Below are 16565 nucleotides of genomic sequence, written 5' to 3' on the forward strand. Positions count from 1 at the left end.
ATGTTATAATGGATTTAGTACTAGGATTGCCATGTTCTCCAGGAGGCCATGATGCGATTTGGGTGACAGTAGATCGCTTGACTAAATCTGCACATTTCTTGCCAATAAACATGAAATACACTCTTGAGAAGTCAGTTAAGTTGTATTTGGATGAAATTTTCACATTGCATAGAGTACCTGTAAGCATAGTTTCCAACAGAGACCCTCAATTTGTATCCCGATTATGGAAGCAAATGCAAGAGGTTTTAGGCACCAAATTAAACTTTAGTATAACATATCACCCTCAAACAGATGGTCAGTCAGAGAGAACTATTCAAACTCTTGAGGATATGTTAAGGGCATGTGTAATGGATTTTGGGGTAGTTGGGACCAACATTTGACTTTAGTTGAGTTTGTCTATAATAACAGTTACCACTCTTCCATTCAAATGGTACTATACAAAACTTTTTATGAAAGAAAGTGTTGGTCACCGATTTATTGGGATGAAATAAAAGAGAGAAGAGTTTTGGATCTAGAGAAGGTGCCATGGGTTGAGGAGGTATATGAAAAGGTGAAAATAATTTGTCAAAGAATCCAAACAACTCAGAGTCGGTAGAAGAGTTTTGTAGATAGCCAGAGGAAGGATTTGGAATTTGAAGTGGGAGATAAGATGTTTTTAAAAATCACTCCATTAAGTAGTCTTAGGTCAGGAAAAGGAAAGAAACTCAAACCTAGATACATGGGACCCTTTGAAATTCTCCAGTGAGCGGGAAAGGTAACATATCATTAGAATTACCTGCAAGTCTATCTAGGATACTAAACATTTTTCATGTCTCACTGTGAAAAAAGTGTCATCCAGATCTGACTCACGTGCTCCAACCAGGAGAAATCGAGATAGATGAATCTTGACCTACCAGGAGTAGCCTGTACATCTTTTAGATCAAAAGGTAAAAATATTAAGAAGCAAACAAATACCTATGGTTAAGGTCTATGGAAACATCAAGGACTGGAGAAGGTAACTTGAGAGTTGGAAGAAAATATACGGAAGGAGTACCCGAAACTTTTCGCGATTGAAGGTACAAATTTAGAGGACGAAATTCTCTTAAGGGGAGAAGGGTGTGAGAGCCCGAGAATTTATGCATATATTTCATATTTTATAAAATGTATTGCATATACCATATCATTGATTGATTTATGTGTTCAATTGACCCCTTATAATTTAAGTGCAGAGGGATACTTTAGATTATTGTATGAAAATCTTTATAAAAATTATACCAATTAGAACAAAATAATGTTTCGAGACAACATATGTAATTAATGAAAGTTCAACTCCTTGCTAAGTAATTAAATTATTACCAAATAACCATAGAGCCCTAGGATTGTGCAAGAATAACCATGCAACTAGGTCCATTTTATTATCTAGATCGAGAGGAACAAAATAAAACAAGGGGACCAAAATCATTCTTTCTTCTTCATCCCAAGACCACATGAGAAAGAGAGCATTTCTGGTTCCTCTTTGCTACCAGCTGAAACTGAGAAAGTGTGAGGTAGAGAGAGCAATATTTTCATCCCATTCCCACGCACAAAAGAGAGTTGAGAGTTAGGAGGAAGCTATAGCCCCATGGTGTTTATACTAGCCGAATTGGGGGAGAAGGAAGAGAAGCCTAGTGTGATTTTCTTGAGGAGCCAGGAAAGGAAGTAGGTTGTCCGTATATTTCAGCTTAGATTTTCGTAGAAAGGAAGGTAAAACTTATAATAAAACCCCTCAATCTTCCAATACTCTTAATTATATATGTTGCATGTTGATTCTAGATACGATGGTGAGTTTTGCTAAAGAAAAACTTGTTTAGTAACTACTCATTTGCTGGACAATTTTATTATAGCCGAGGAAGTGAGAGCTGAATATGCAGCTTGTTGTTAGAAATTTTTGGAGGCACTTACTAACAAATGCATGATATATGTCTCATCTCTTGTCCTAAAAGATATTTGCCTTTGGAACTAGTAAAAACATTGGTAATCTAGGTTGAAATTGTCAAAGAAAGCTACTAGAACCTGCTGGGATGGCCGAAAGAGGGAAAAAAAAATTTTCCTATTTGCCTCTTCAAATCTTGGCTACAAATTTTATATTGTGGTTCAATATACCTCATAGCACAATAATCACCACATGCATGTCGATTTTGGGTGAAAATAAAGAATTTTGTTGGAAAAAGTTCGTTTTCCAAACTATCTATTTGCTAGAATTTTCCAGCCTTAGCCGAGAAAGATGAGGGGAGTTTTCCAATTTTTTTTTATGGATTTTGGGGCTGTAAAATTGTATATTATTGTTGATTACACCTTATAATACATTAAGATTGACATGCATGTGAATTTTATGGTGAAAATTTGATTTTATGGCTGAAATTTTGACTGAAAGTTGCATGACTATTATACCATTTAATAGCTTAGCTGATGGAAATTTCTTGGAGTTTGAATGGATATTTTGGTATAAAATTGATAGGAAAATGCTTGATGCATACTTGTTTGTGTGTTATGAGTTTGTTGGTGTGTGATTTGTGGCTGGAAATAAAATCTAAAATAGTTAAAATGGAAGGGGAAGGTTGTTGTACCAACTATAGGAATCGAGGGGACCTTGTAGTTTATTTGAGCAGATCTTTAACTATTACCTAATTTATTTGGCTTTATATGAATTGCACACATACCTTAATATAATAATCTAGTCATGCATATGGTTTTTCACTAATAAAAGATGAAATTATGGGACAAGAAAGTACATTAAAGTTAGCTACTTCTGAACTTGCCTTGTTAAAAGTTAATGTCGAGTTTTGGTGTGCTAAATCTAAAAGTATAAAAGAAGTGAAGTGATAATGCTGGAATTACTACTTGAACCCCTTTCTTTTGGAAATTAAAAGTTGAAGTGATGAGTGAATGCGAGAAAATGCACTAGTTGCCTCATCTAAACATAGCAATGACTTAGAACTCGGTTGGAACGGTGGCTAGAGGTTAGGAAATAGCATGTATACAGATTTTATTTTAGAACCTTACCAAATGAATAGTTAAATGATTATGGCAATTATAACTTGTCTTAGGAGACAGCGATGTGCAAAAAAGCAATCCCGACACTGAAGTTTAACTTGTTTGACTAGGGTGAGTGTTCTTAAGCTGTTTGTACTTGTTTATTTGGTGATTTTTTTGTGTATTGGTAAATAATGCGAATTGAATGTATGACATGAGATTTTGTTTGGTTTTGAAATTAATGATAAAAGGTTAGGTTGTACTTTATCGCCACTTGTCGTATTCAACCGAAATGGTTATCACTGTGATTTTGATTGGATTGTGCATGACTAATTATAGGCCGTTGTGTACTTTATCGCATTGGCCGAATTGGGTCCTAAGCCCTTGGCAAGCTGACCTAGCCGAGCCAGTAGTAGACTTGGTCGATTAATTCGGCCACCTTGGGCAATCGAATGGTATAGTCGAATTTCACCTTGAAGTTTGGAGACTAATGAACTGTTTAATGAATGTCGGGGATTGTTTATTGTTTTGGAGGCTAGAAGGGGCAAGATTTGCGGAGTGAGAAGAATCTGTATCCTTTAAAGTGGTTGTTTACCTTTATTGAATCTGATATCCCAAATTACTATGTTTAGTGAATGTTTTATATTGTTATTTGGTACTTGACCCCTTTGAACGTCACTGAGTTCTAGCTCAATCTCTTAGCTTTGTTTTCCTTACAGGAGTTGAATTTGGAAGAAACATCAAGTAGAGATAAGATGTTTCGGGAGGTCCAATGTTGTATATCGATGTTAGAAACTTCCATTTTGTTTCTTTTAATGGACAAATTTATGTTTTACTCTAGTTGGTGATGTACTTAAGAATAAATGTTCAGATGTTTAATAGGAAATGTTATCTCTGAAATTATTGTGAGTGAGTGAATCCTGACGAGTGTCAGGCAGATGATCCGCTGTTTTGCTACACAATGAGGTGTCATGGCGGCCTCTTGGCCGCCTGGTCAGGATTATGAAGGTGCTCTGATGTGAGAACCCGTAATTTTTCCCATTTTCTAGGTTTTATTATTTTTCATGGCATGTTTTCTGCATTTTCGTGATTAGAAAAAATTCTAGATATTGTTAAGGAGCAGATATAATTTTTGGATGATTTTTCTAGTATCGGATAGTTTTTGAGAAATTAAGAGCGTATACTGGATGTGGGACCCACTAGTGCGAAAAGTTCGGAAAGATTCGACCAACTAGGTTAAGTTTTGGATACTGGAATTAATTTACCGGGTGTTAAGAGATAAGTAGAGGATGCTAAGTGGATTGGTATAAGAGAGACAAAAGTTAGGCAAGCATTAATGAAGGTGACAAGTGTCACCATAGGATTGGGTCTTAAGTAAGACCACTATTCACCTTTTCTAATTGACCAAATAAATCACAAAATATTGCCAAAATTTCCCATTTTCTTCTCTTCAAGTGGCCTGCCCTCTCTCTCAAGAAGAAAGAAAAAACCTCTCCAATTTCTTGAAGTCCTCTTGCTCAAATCCAATCACACAATCATCTACTCTTGTTTTTGTTCCATAGAAATCCTTAAGGAAGTGTTGGTGAGTTGTTTGGTGAAGTTGTTTGGCAAGCTAAGGTGGTTAATTGCTCTCTCTCTTGTTTTACCAAGGTGAGTGATGGATTACTCATTTCCTCCCTCTAATGATGCTTAATTTGTGATTAGTGGTAGTATAAGGTGCAATATTATGGATTACATCTTGATTTGTGGTTGAATTAGTGAAGTTTTCTATTTATTGGTGATTTTTCTGTTTTAATATGAACATGATTGTGTGGCTATCTATGATGATTGGAAATGGTATACACTGACTCTAGGAGGTGGAAAAAGTGGGTAATTACAACCAATTTCTGTTTGGAAGAAAAATTGACAAGTTAGGGTTTTTGTGAATAACATTCTGCCCGGTTTTGTAGCTCCTAGTTAGAGGCCGAATTGGCCTTGGCTTAAAACATGAACGTTGTATGGAATGACATTTTATAGGTTCCTACAAAATTTCAGGTCAATCGGAGTAGCGTAGAATGAGAAAAGTCGAAATTACCCTTGCTGTCCTGGTTTTATCCGAATGTAAGAATTGCGCCTGTAATTGGTTGTTTTGGCTGGAATTGCTACGGAATTGGTGGTTGAGGTCTTCTGATGAAATGTATCCCTGTTTCTAACCTTTCTAGTGGCTTTGGAATTTCTGGATTTGGACTTAGGTAGCCTGTTTTATGATGTTTGCACCAGAATGCGATTTGTGAATGTGTTTTTCCGGTTCTGGTGTAGTATTTTGCATTTTTGACCTAGTTGCACCCGAAACTGGACAGAGTTGCCTTCTGGAACATTGTAGCCCTATGTCTTAGCTTCGAAACTCTGGGGTTTACACCTTCATCCGACAATCGTAATGCCTTTGGTGCCATTACCGCAAAATGAGGTCAAAAACTATTTTTTTCAGGGGTAAAGCTAAATCTTTTCCGGATTTTTCTGGTTTCCTCTAATGCTTATGTATGCTTATGGAGCCCTCTTTCGGTAGTATTTGGCATTGGTTTATGACTTGTATTCGAGTCTTATTGTGCTTATGGGAATATTTTAGGGCTTGACTTTTATTTCCGGTCATTTTCCTAGCTAAATCCCGTACTTGAATGACTTTAAGCCTAGTGAACGGCTTTTGGAAATGAGATTATTTTGTGTAAGATGTTGGGACTGATTTGAGGAAATAATGAAGCCATTAATGGCTGGAAAATAGGTAAAAACAAGGGATTTGCTGCCGAAATTTTTACTTAAAGGCTAGTTTTGGTCCAAGTGCTTTTTGCCGCAAAATTTTATAACCCTTTTAGTTTAGCTTTGCGTTTGGTTTATGAAACCCTAGATATTTCCGTCCATCAGTCCAAATGCCCCGTTTCGCTTTAAAGTCATTTTTATGCGTTTTACTCATCATTTATTGGGTTTCTTCGATTTCACCTAATTGGCTGTGCTATATTCTTTCTCGTTGAATCTTAGGTTTTCTCGGTGATTAAGGATTCTATCCAGAAGGATATTTTGCACGTTATTTTGCATAGTTAGCTGAGTGTTCCTTGTTTGTTAAATGCTCCTTGACTTCATAACTTGTATTCTTGAGTGATAACGTGTTAAGTGCTTTTAATGATTTTCAATTTCCAAAACGAGCTTTATAGGCAAGTGTGTACTTTATCGCACTCGACCTAAATAACTGTGCAATTTTTAAGGATTTAATGATTGAAATACTAGTTGCGCATGAATGTAAGCCTTTTTGGCTGAACTGGCCATTGCCCCTTGTTACTGATCGACTCGAGCCAGAAGCGGACTCGATCGGGCGATTAGGTGACCTGGGTGAACGTTTTGGTATACTCGAGTATTACCTTGAAGTCTGGTGGAGCTCGGCCAATGGCTGGGAAGGGGTTGAATGAAATGAATGATTAAATGAAGCGCGGGTTTTATTTACAAAAAGAAAAAAAAATGCATTTTTAAAAGATTGAAGGAAGGAGGAAATATCAGGGGAACGAGCGAGCGCGGGAATATTTGGTTCCTTGTGAGCCCGTATCCTTTTAATGTATGTGTTCTTATTGTTTTCCATGCTAAATGTTTCTTGAATTATTGATTATTGATGGTTTATGTATTGGCGTTGTTGTTTAATTACCTGTTCGGAACCTCACTGAGCTTTTAGCTCATCCCTTTAGTTTTGTTTTCCTTAACAGGGGAAGGCGAGCAAGGACGAGAGCCCTGTATAGACTAGCTGGTCTAGCTTTTGATTTTTCTTGTAATGGTTCTCGCCTTAGTGCTTGGCACGGGCTGGTTGTATGGTGGATTTGGAACCTTTGTATATTCGACGGTTGTACTTCTTTTGAGATCGTAATGTATATAAGTTTCGTCTAAGTTTTTGGATCATTGCTATATTTTTCGTATGGGCTGGATCTGGTTTTTGTTCGAGGATGGAAGTGATCGATTGAGTCCCGGCGAGAGCTGGGCAGGCGGTCCGCCGAACCCTTTGGTTCGTCTTAGGGGGAGGTGGGGCTGTCACATCTGACCCCTCCAGCCAGAAGCTTCGCAGCTGTTGTTGCAGGGGAGTCTTCGACAGAGAAGGCCAAACCTGGCGTGGTCTCTACGTTTCACGGCGCACCAGCGCTGCGCATGTCCAGGAGCGAGATGCTACAGTTAGCGGAGCCTTTCCGCAATGCTCTAGTGGGGCATTTTGCGTATGGCTGGCCACCCATAGATCAGATCAGAAAATTCATCACATCTTTAGGATTGAAGGGGGACTGCCCAGTAGGACTCTTGGATGTGAAGCATGTTCTTCGGCGGCCAGCGTTGGAGGAAGACTACATGCGCTTGCTCTGCCGCCGCACATGGTATGTCCAGAATGCTACCATGGTCATCTCCAAATGGTCCTTGGATTTCAGGGCCAACCAGGAGTGCTCCATTGTTCCTGTCTGGGCAGTTTTCCCAGAGCTCCCTTTGTCGTTCTTGCGAAGAGACAGTTGGTAAAGCTGGCGTCGGCGTTGGGTCGCTTCTTAAAATTGGATGCTGCTACTGGTGAACTGCGCAGTCCATCGGTGGCCCGTGTCTTGGTAGAGGTGGACGTCGCGGCACCGCCGATTCAATGAGTATGGATAGGAGACGATGACTTTGGATTTTGGCAGCGGGTAGAGTTCGAAACATGGCCAGCCTTCTGCCCTTTCTGTGTTTGTGTAGGCCATGTGGAAGATGACTGCGCAAAGAAGCATCCACTGCTGAAGCCTCTACCAGTTCACGCGGAGATTTCGAATCGACCTCCTCGGGTGTACGTACAGAAGCGAACGAATGAGAGGCTGTGGCTGTGACGGGCCCCATTCTTGGAGGCGCCTCCAGAGCGGCGCGGGAGGCGTCTCACCAGTGGAACAGCCTGTGATAGCCCCACCTTCCCCTAAGGCGGACCAAAGGGTTCGGCGGACCGCCTGCCCAGCTCTCACCGGGACTCAGTCATAGCTCAATCAAATCCGAAATGAAACCTCAAGATCAAACGAAATAACAATCCAAAACTTAAAGTGAAACTAATATACATCGCTGTCTCAAAAAGGAGTGCAAACACCGAATACAAAGGTTCTCAATCCTTCATACATCCAGCCCGTACCAAGCACTTGGGCGAAAACCATAACAAAAATTTGAAACTACTCTAGGCTAGTCTATACCGAGCTCTCGTCCTTGCTCGCCTTCCCCTGTCAAGGAAAACAAAACTAAAGGGATGAGCTAAAAGCTCTGTGAGGTTCCGAACACATAATCAAACAATAAGTTCAATGCATTAACCATAAATAACCAATAATTCAAGAAACATTTACAATGGAAACCAATACTAACACATTCATTAAAAGGATACGTGCTCACAGGGAGCCATTCATTCATTCATTCGTTCATTCTCCTTTCATTCCCTTATTTCTCCAATCATTTGAAAATGCATTTTGATAAGTAAAACCCCTCATTTGCATTGACATTCGTTCGTTCATTTCATTCACCCCCTCCTGGATGTTGGCCAGACTCCACCAGACTACAAGGTAATACTCGAGTATACCAAACGTTCACCCAGGGTCACCAAATCACCCGACCGAGTCCGCTTCTGGCTCGAGTCGACCGGCAACGAAGGGCAAGGGCTCAGTTCAGCCAAACAGCTTACATTCATGCGCAACTAGCATTTAATCATTTAATCATTGAAAATTTCACATTCATTTAGGTCGAGCGCGATAAAGTACACACTCGCCTAGAAAACTCATTTTACGCAATCATTGAAAACATTTAACATATTGTCATTCATTCATAACAAGTCATATAATTAAGAACAAGCCACATAGTCAATAAAAATATAACAAACAAGGAACACTCACCTATTTACACAAAATAACGTCCAAAATATCCTTCCGGATAGTACCCACAATCACTAAGAAATCCTAATATAATCAAAAGAACATATTATGTTTCAACCATCAATGATGTAAGTGATTCAAAGAAAATTTGAATACGTACTAGTACAAAGTATAAATATGGTTTTGGTAGTGAAAAGAGTATATTTAAACCAAAGGACATAAGTAAAATATTTGTAAAACTTATGCTCACTTGTAAAACTTTTAAAATCGCTATTTGAGTCGAAGTGGCAAAGAAAACGTAAATACCCTAGATGGTTCACTTGGTATTCGCTCTCAAGCCTTACTCAAGTTGCAAGTATATCGACCTAGTTCTCGAGCGTAAATTTGGGCAGCACGCCCTTTGTATTTACCTATTTTCCAGCCATTTGTGGCTTTATTCTTTTCCTCAATCAATCCCAAAGTCATACACAAAATCATCTCATTTCAATAGTCATTCCATAGGCTCCAAGTCATACAAGTACAAAATCAAGATAGGAGCAAGTGCGGAAATGAAGGTTGAGTCAAGAAACAAAAGACAGATTTGACGTTGTTTTGCGTAACGGACACAACTGAGGCTACGCTTATCGGATTGAGGTGCAATTTATACTGTTTCGAAGCTAAGTAGAGGGCTACAATTTTGATGAAGACCACCTAGTCCAGTTCGTAGTGTATCTAGGTCAAAATTTCAAATTACTAAACCAGAAACGCACAAACGGGTCAGTTAACCGCACTATGTTTAAACAACAATAACTCAGGCTACCGAAGTCCCAACGAGGTGATTCTAGGGGCGTTAGAAAGCTAAGACATAGCACTATACTAGTTCAGTACATATCATGGTGAAAAGACACGATCAGATTGGTGAAATGTCAAAACTGTCCATTGGACTAAACCTATGGTAGTCAGGGGTATTTTTGTCTTTTCACAGGCTACATTGCTCGGATTGAGTTGAACATTTATAGACACCTATAAAACATCATTCTCTACAACTTTTATGTTTTGTACTAAACCTAATTCGGCCTCTAACATGGTGAAACAGTGCCAGTCAGAACTGGGGAGGTGCAAAATCGAAAATCTGGAATTTATACCTACAAGTGCTAATCTTCATAATTCTAGCTTAAAACACTACCTCACCTCCTTATCTACACTTATTCCCATCATAATCCATCTAAACAAGAAGAAATATGGCTGATCAATACAAACTCTAACTCACCAATTCTCCCAAAATCACCACAACTACTTCCATAGCTGCCAATTGAACCAAATCATGAGTTATATAACAACTTAAACAAAAGTAAAAGAACCAAAGATAAGGGACAGCCAATATACCTCAAGAACAAGCTTTCAAAGAATATCCTCCACCTCTCTTTGAAATTTTTGGTTCCTTAAGCTTCCTAAGCTCTCAAACTATTGGTTAATCGGTTTAGATTTCTTGTTTTCTCACTTAAGTGGATCAAACTCAAGATAAAATGGAATTTCTTCCCCTTGCTTTTCTCTCTCTCTCTCTCTCTCAGCCAAGACAAGCAGAAAATGATGAAGAAATGGAGCCAAATGAAGATAAGAAGGCAAGACAATTAGTTTGGTCAAAGGCCCTTAGATGGCCAACAAGTGTCTCCACCAAATTCCACTCATTTTTCCTTTTTTTTTTCTCTCTCTCTTGGTCAAGAATTTTGGCTGCCTTGAAGGGCATTTTGGGGTGATTTTTGTTGATATTAAAATAAGGAGATGAAGGTAATAAAGTAGTGTTCAAGTGGTGTGTTCAATCGGTAGCGCGCGACACCCGTCGGTCCGAGCCGATTTTCCTTAAATCGCGTATACTAGAGTTTTAACTTATAATTCACTAACTTATTATTATCACCTCTAATCACACACTTAATATCATCTAAAACTCACTCTTAATCACCAAATTTGATCCACACTCTGCACCAATTAGTCACACAACGAAAAGGCGTAAAAACCCTAATTCCCACACACTTGAAAATGGAAAGGAAAAACCCTTAATTCTATGTTCATTTACATTTATTGTGGGGTGATTGGGTAGTAGGGCTATTATAAAATAATAATTTCCAAATAAAAGGCAATTTTTTTTTAAGAAAATATAAGGAATTTGCAAGTCCTCACACTCTCTCCCCCTTAAAGAAATTTCGTCCTCGAAATTTTCTTACCATCAGGACTATAAAACCCGAAGTTAAATGGCAGATCATACCTTCTACGTTCTCTTCCCCCTTCGACGGTCCAGGACTGGTCTTGGTCGCTTGCCGGGTCCCTTTCTTGTCCCGTAATAGGACCAGACAATGAACAATCCAATGCTTGGTGAGACTTTCTCGACATGTACTACAACAAGAACCCTAGCCAGACTATTACTCGATTCGTCCATGATAACACTCTTGGGTATTCAGGTACAAGAATCCACAATAAGGTAATTCACAACTCGAGCCGGCCGGTCCGAAGAGTAAATCACCCATATTAGAGATTCCTACCTGGCATACCTAACTATTGTCCCCAAAGTACCATGATAAAGGTTTAAACCTAGAACATTTCATGATTCGTAACTTATGCTCAAAAGAGTCCTTAATCCTTTACACCCATTCACGAAATTAGGACCATAACACCACTTGGCCCAAGCTCACTCCGAGCAGAGACCACGCGAAGTGGCTCTGATACCATCTGTGACAGCCCCACCTTCCCCTAAGACGGACCAAAGGGTTCGGCGGACCGCCTGCCCAGTTCTCGCCGGGACTCAGTCATACCTCAATCAAATCCGAAATAAAACCTCAAGATCAAACGAAATAACAATCCAAAACTTAAAGTGAAACTTATATACATCGCTGTCTCAAAAGGGAGTGCAAACACCGAATACAAAGGTTCTCAATCCTTCATACATCCAGCCCGTGCCAAGCACTAAGGCGAAAACTATTATAAAAATCTGAAACTAGTCTAGGCTAGTCTATACCGAGCTCTCGTCCTTGCTCGCCTTCCCCTGTTAAGGAAAATAAAACTAAAGGGGTGAGCTAAAAGCTCAGTGAGGTTCCGAACACATAATCAAACAATAAGTTCAATGCATTAACCATAAATAACCAATAATTCAAGAAACATTTACAATGAAAAGCAATACTAACACATTCATTAAAAGGATAAGTGCTCACAGGGAGCCTTTCATTCATTCATTCGTTCATTCTCCTTTCATTCCCTAATTCCTCCAATCATTTGAAAATGCATTTTGATAAGAAAAACCCCTCATTTGCATTGACATTCGTTCATTCATTTCATTCACCCCCTCTTGGACGTTGGCCAGACTCCACCAGACTACAAGGTAATACTCGAGTATACCAAACGTTCACCCAGGGTCACCAAATCACCCGACCGAGTCCGCTTCTGGCTCGAGTCGACAGGCAACGAAGGGCAAGGGCCCAGTACAGCCAAACGGCTTACATTCATGCGCAACTAGCATTTAATTATTTAATCATTGAAAATTTCACATTCATTTAGGTCGAGTGCGATAAAGTACACACTCGCCTAGAAAACTCATTTTACGCAATCATTGAAAATATTTAACATGTTGTCATTCGTTCATAACAAGTCATATAATCAAGAACAAGCCACATAGTCAATGAAAATATAACAAACAAGGAACACTCACCTATTTACGCAAAATAACGTCCAAAATATCCTTCCGGATAATACCCTTTGTATTTACCCTTTTTCCAGCCATTTATGGCTTTATTCTTTTTCTCAATCAATCCCAAAGTCATACACAAAATCATCTCATTTCAATAGCCATTCCATAGGCTCCAAGTCATACAAGTACAAAATCAAGCTAGGAGCATGTGCGGAAATGAAGGTTGAGTCAAGAAACAAAAGACAGATTTGACATTATTTTGCATAACGGACACAACTGAGGCTACGCTTATCAGATTGAGGTGAAATTTATACCATTTCGAAGCTAAGACAGAGGGATACAATTTTGATGAAGATCACCTAGTCCAGTTCGTAGTGTATCTAGGTCAAAATTTCGAATTACTAAACCAGAAGTGCACAAACGGGTCAGTTAACTGCGCTATGTTTAAACAACAATAACTCAGGCTACCGAAGTCCAAACGAGGTGATTCCAGGGGTGTTGGAAAGCTAAGACATAGCACTATGCTAGTTCAGTACGTATCATGGTGAAAAGACACGACCAGATTGGTGAAATGTCAAAACTGTCCATTGGACTAAACCTATGGTAGTCAGGGGTAGTTTTATCTTTTCACAGGCTACATTGCTCATATTGAGCTGAAAATTTACAGAAACCTATAAAACATCATTCTCTACAACTTTCATGTTTTGTTCTAAGCCTAATTCGACCTCTAATATGGTGAAACAGTGCCGGTCATAACAGGGAAGGTGCAAAACCGAAAATCTAGAATTTATGCCTACAAGTGCTAATCTTCATAATTCTAGCTTAAAACACTACCTCACCTCCTTATCTACACTTATTCCCATCATAATCCATCTAAACAAGAAGAAATATGGCTGATCAATACAAACCCTAACTCACCAATTCTCCCAAAATCACTACAACTACTTCCACAGTTACCAATTGAACCAAATCATGAGTTATATAACAACTTAAACAAAAGTAAAAGAACCAAAGATAAGGGACAGTCAATATACCTCAAGAACAAGCTTCCAAAGGATATCCCCCACCTCTCTTTGAACAAACTTTGGGGTTTTACAAATATTTGTAAAACCCCGAAGTTTGTGTGAGACCCAAAAGTTTGCCTTGTCCTTATAACCCTTATGTGAACTCACTTACCTTTGATTCTTGGTTGCTTTAATGGTTGAATTTGAGTCAAAGGAGTGAATTTTGTTAAGAAAAGTTTCATATTCTCAAGTTGTTAGAAAATCTTGAAATTTTCGCAAGAGGCTCTGCGCAGCTTTGGAAAATTGGCTATAACTTCATACAGGAAAGTCAGAATTAAGTTCCGTTTATTGTATTTAAAACTAGACTCATAGGGCTTCCTACTGTATCAAATTTAGAGTTTGATTCAATCTCAATAAATTTCAGAAAATTGGCAAAGTTCACTGAAAATTCTGCCCTGCACAAGTAAACATAGGAATGTTGTAGTAGCTTATGGCTCAATTTGGACCAACCTATGAACTAAATCTCTTTGAGGTGTCTTCTAAAGATTATTAGTATTTGAAGTCTAGTTTTTAACAAGCCAAGTTGTATGAATTTTTGATAGTTATAACTCAAGTTATAATTTTTCTAAAGAAAGGGCATAAGTTAGGGTTTTGTGCATACTAGGGTTTTGGTGTGTGTTTTTGTGTGCATTTTGATAGCGTGATTGTCAGAACTTGTAAAATCTCTCATATTTTCTTAAAAATTCCCTTTTATTTGGAATCCATTATTTTACAATAATTTTACTACTCATTCACTTCCTCAATAGTTACAATTAATTATAGAACCAAGGGTTTTCCCTTTACTTTCATCGTTAAGGTAAACTAGGGTTTTTACGTCTTTTGGTAGTGTGAGTAATCGGTACGGGGTATGTACTAAATTTGGTGATTAAGAGTGAGTTTTAGATAAGAAAAAGTGTGTGATTAGAATTAATAATAATAAGTTAGTGAATTATAAGTTAAAACCCTAGTACGAGCGAGTTAAGGAAAATCGGCTTGAACCGACATGCACCGTTTGCTACCGAATGAGTGCACCACTTGAACACTACTTTATTAGCTTAATCTTCTTGCTATAAATTGATTAAAATCAGCCCCAAAATATCCTCAAGGCAGCCGAAATATTGGACCAAGAAAAAGAGAGAAAAGAAATCAAAAATGAGATTATTCTTGTGGTGACACTTGTCGGATGCATAGGAAATTTTGACCAAGCATTTGTCTTTCCTTTTTATCTTCTTCTTGGCTCCATTTACTTCCATTTTTTTGGCGCTTGGCCGAAATTTTAGGGGAGGAAAAAACAAGAGAGAAACCTTCAACTCCAACTTCAACTTGTGCTTGAATCTTGAGTTCCAATCAAAGTTTGTGCAAACTACTCCATAAAACTTGCTCACTAAGGAGATTTAAAGGCTTTGGTGGAATGATTTTGGAGGGGAAAGCTCTAAGCTACCATCTTTCTTGAGGTTACAAGGTACTTTGGTAAGAAACTTCCCTCCACTTCATATATGTGTAAACTAGTAGTTTAAAGTTGTAGTTTTGGTAGCTTTGTGAGGAAATTTCATGGGTTGAAGTAGTATTATGGTAAATTTCAGTTTTATGATGAATTCTCTGCTCTTATATGATACTTAGTGATTAGCCATGGTTTGATAACTTAGCCATGTGGAATATTGAGGAATTATATGCTAGTTTGACTTACCTAAAGAAATTTCCAGCTTTAGCTTCAAATTTCTAGCATTAATAGTGATGAATCTGCCCTGTTACTAACCTACATATTCGTCCATGTTAGAGGCTGAATCAAGCTTACATCAAAACATAAAAATTGTAGGAAATGGTGTTATATAGCTATAAATTTTCAGCTCAATCGAAGCACTGTAGCATGTGAAATGACTGAAATATCCCTGACTGCCAAATGTTCTTTTCAGCAGGCAGTTTTGAGATTTCATATTTTTGGCTTCATTTTTCACTTTGATCCATATCAAATCAGCATTTAGCCAAAACATGAAAGTTGTAGCCCTATGTTTTAGCTTTCCAACGCATTTGAAAAAGCCTCAATCAGAATTGTGTAGCTTGAGTTATTGCCATTCAAATCCAGTGCTGACAACCAGACTAACATTGAAATTCTGGTTCTGTAATCTGCAAATTTGACCTAGATAAACTATGAACTGGGTTGAGTTGTCTTCATAAAAGTTGTAACCCTTTGTCTTAGCTTCGAAATGGTATAAAGTTTACACCAATCCAATGAATGTAGCTCCAGTTGTGACCAAAATGTTATAAGATGTCAAATCTGCTGTTTAGTCTTTTGCCTTCAAAACTTGATTTCCGATTGGATTATTATACTTGTGCTGTACTTGGATGATTTTGAGCCTATTGAATGGCTATTGTGATGAGATTATTTGTATATGTTTTGGGGCTGATCTGAGAAAAATAATGAAACCATAAATGGCTGGAAAATAGGTAAACACAAAGGGCATGCTGCCCAAATTTTCACTCGAGAGTTAGGCATATGTACCTGCGACTTGAGCGACGATTTGAGGTCAAGTTGGACTTGGATCACCTATGGTATTCAAGTTTTCTTTAGTTAGGGTATATAAGCTAAAATTTTACTGGAACTCGTACCCTTGAAAAGTGAAAGTAGCGACCCTTTCAAAATACGATTTTTTCGGTCTTTGATACCAAGCGTAACTTCTAAAGTCGAAACCACTTCTTGATCATAACTAAACGAGTGAGCATGAATTTTTTAAAATTTGATAAGTATCTTGAATGCTACTTTAACGAGTTGCATTTACTTGATTTTCTTGAAGAGAAACTCCTATGTTTCGAACTCTAGAGAGTTTTACATTTGTAAATGATATTTTATCACAGATTTGGACTCCAACCAAAGAGTTGGACCTGAACGTGACTTTTGAGAGGCACTAGACCGTTGGTGAGTGCTTCCAAATACCTGATTGAACTGAACACTTGTTTTCAATACTTGACCAATGTGATTTAATGATATGTAATTTGTTTGATCGGGCAAAAGTGTAC

Source organism: Coffea arabica, chromosome 11e, assembly GCF_036785885.1.
Source record: "Coffea arabica cultivar ET-39 chromosome 11e, Coffea Arabica ET-39 HiFi, whole genome shotgun sequence".
NCBI lineage: Eukaryota > Viridiplantae > Streptophyta > Magnoliopsida > Gentianales > Rubiaceae > Coffea > Coffea arabica.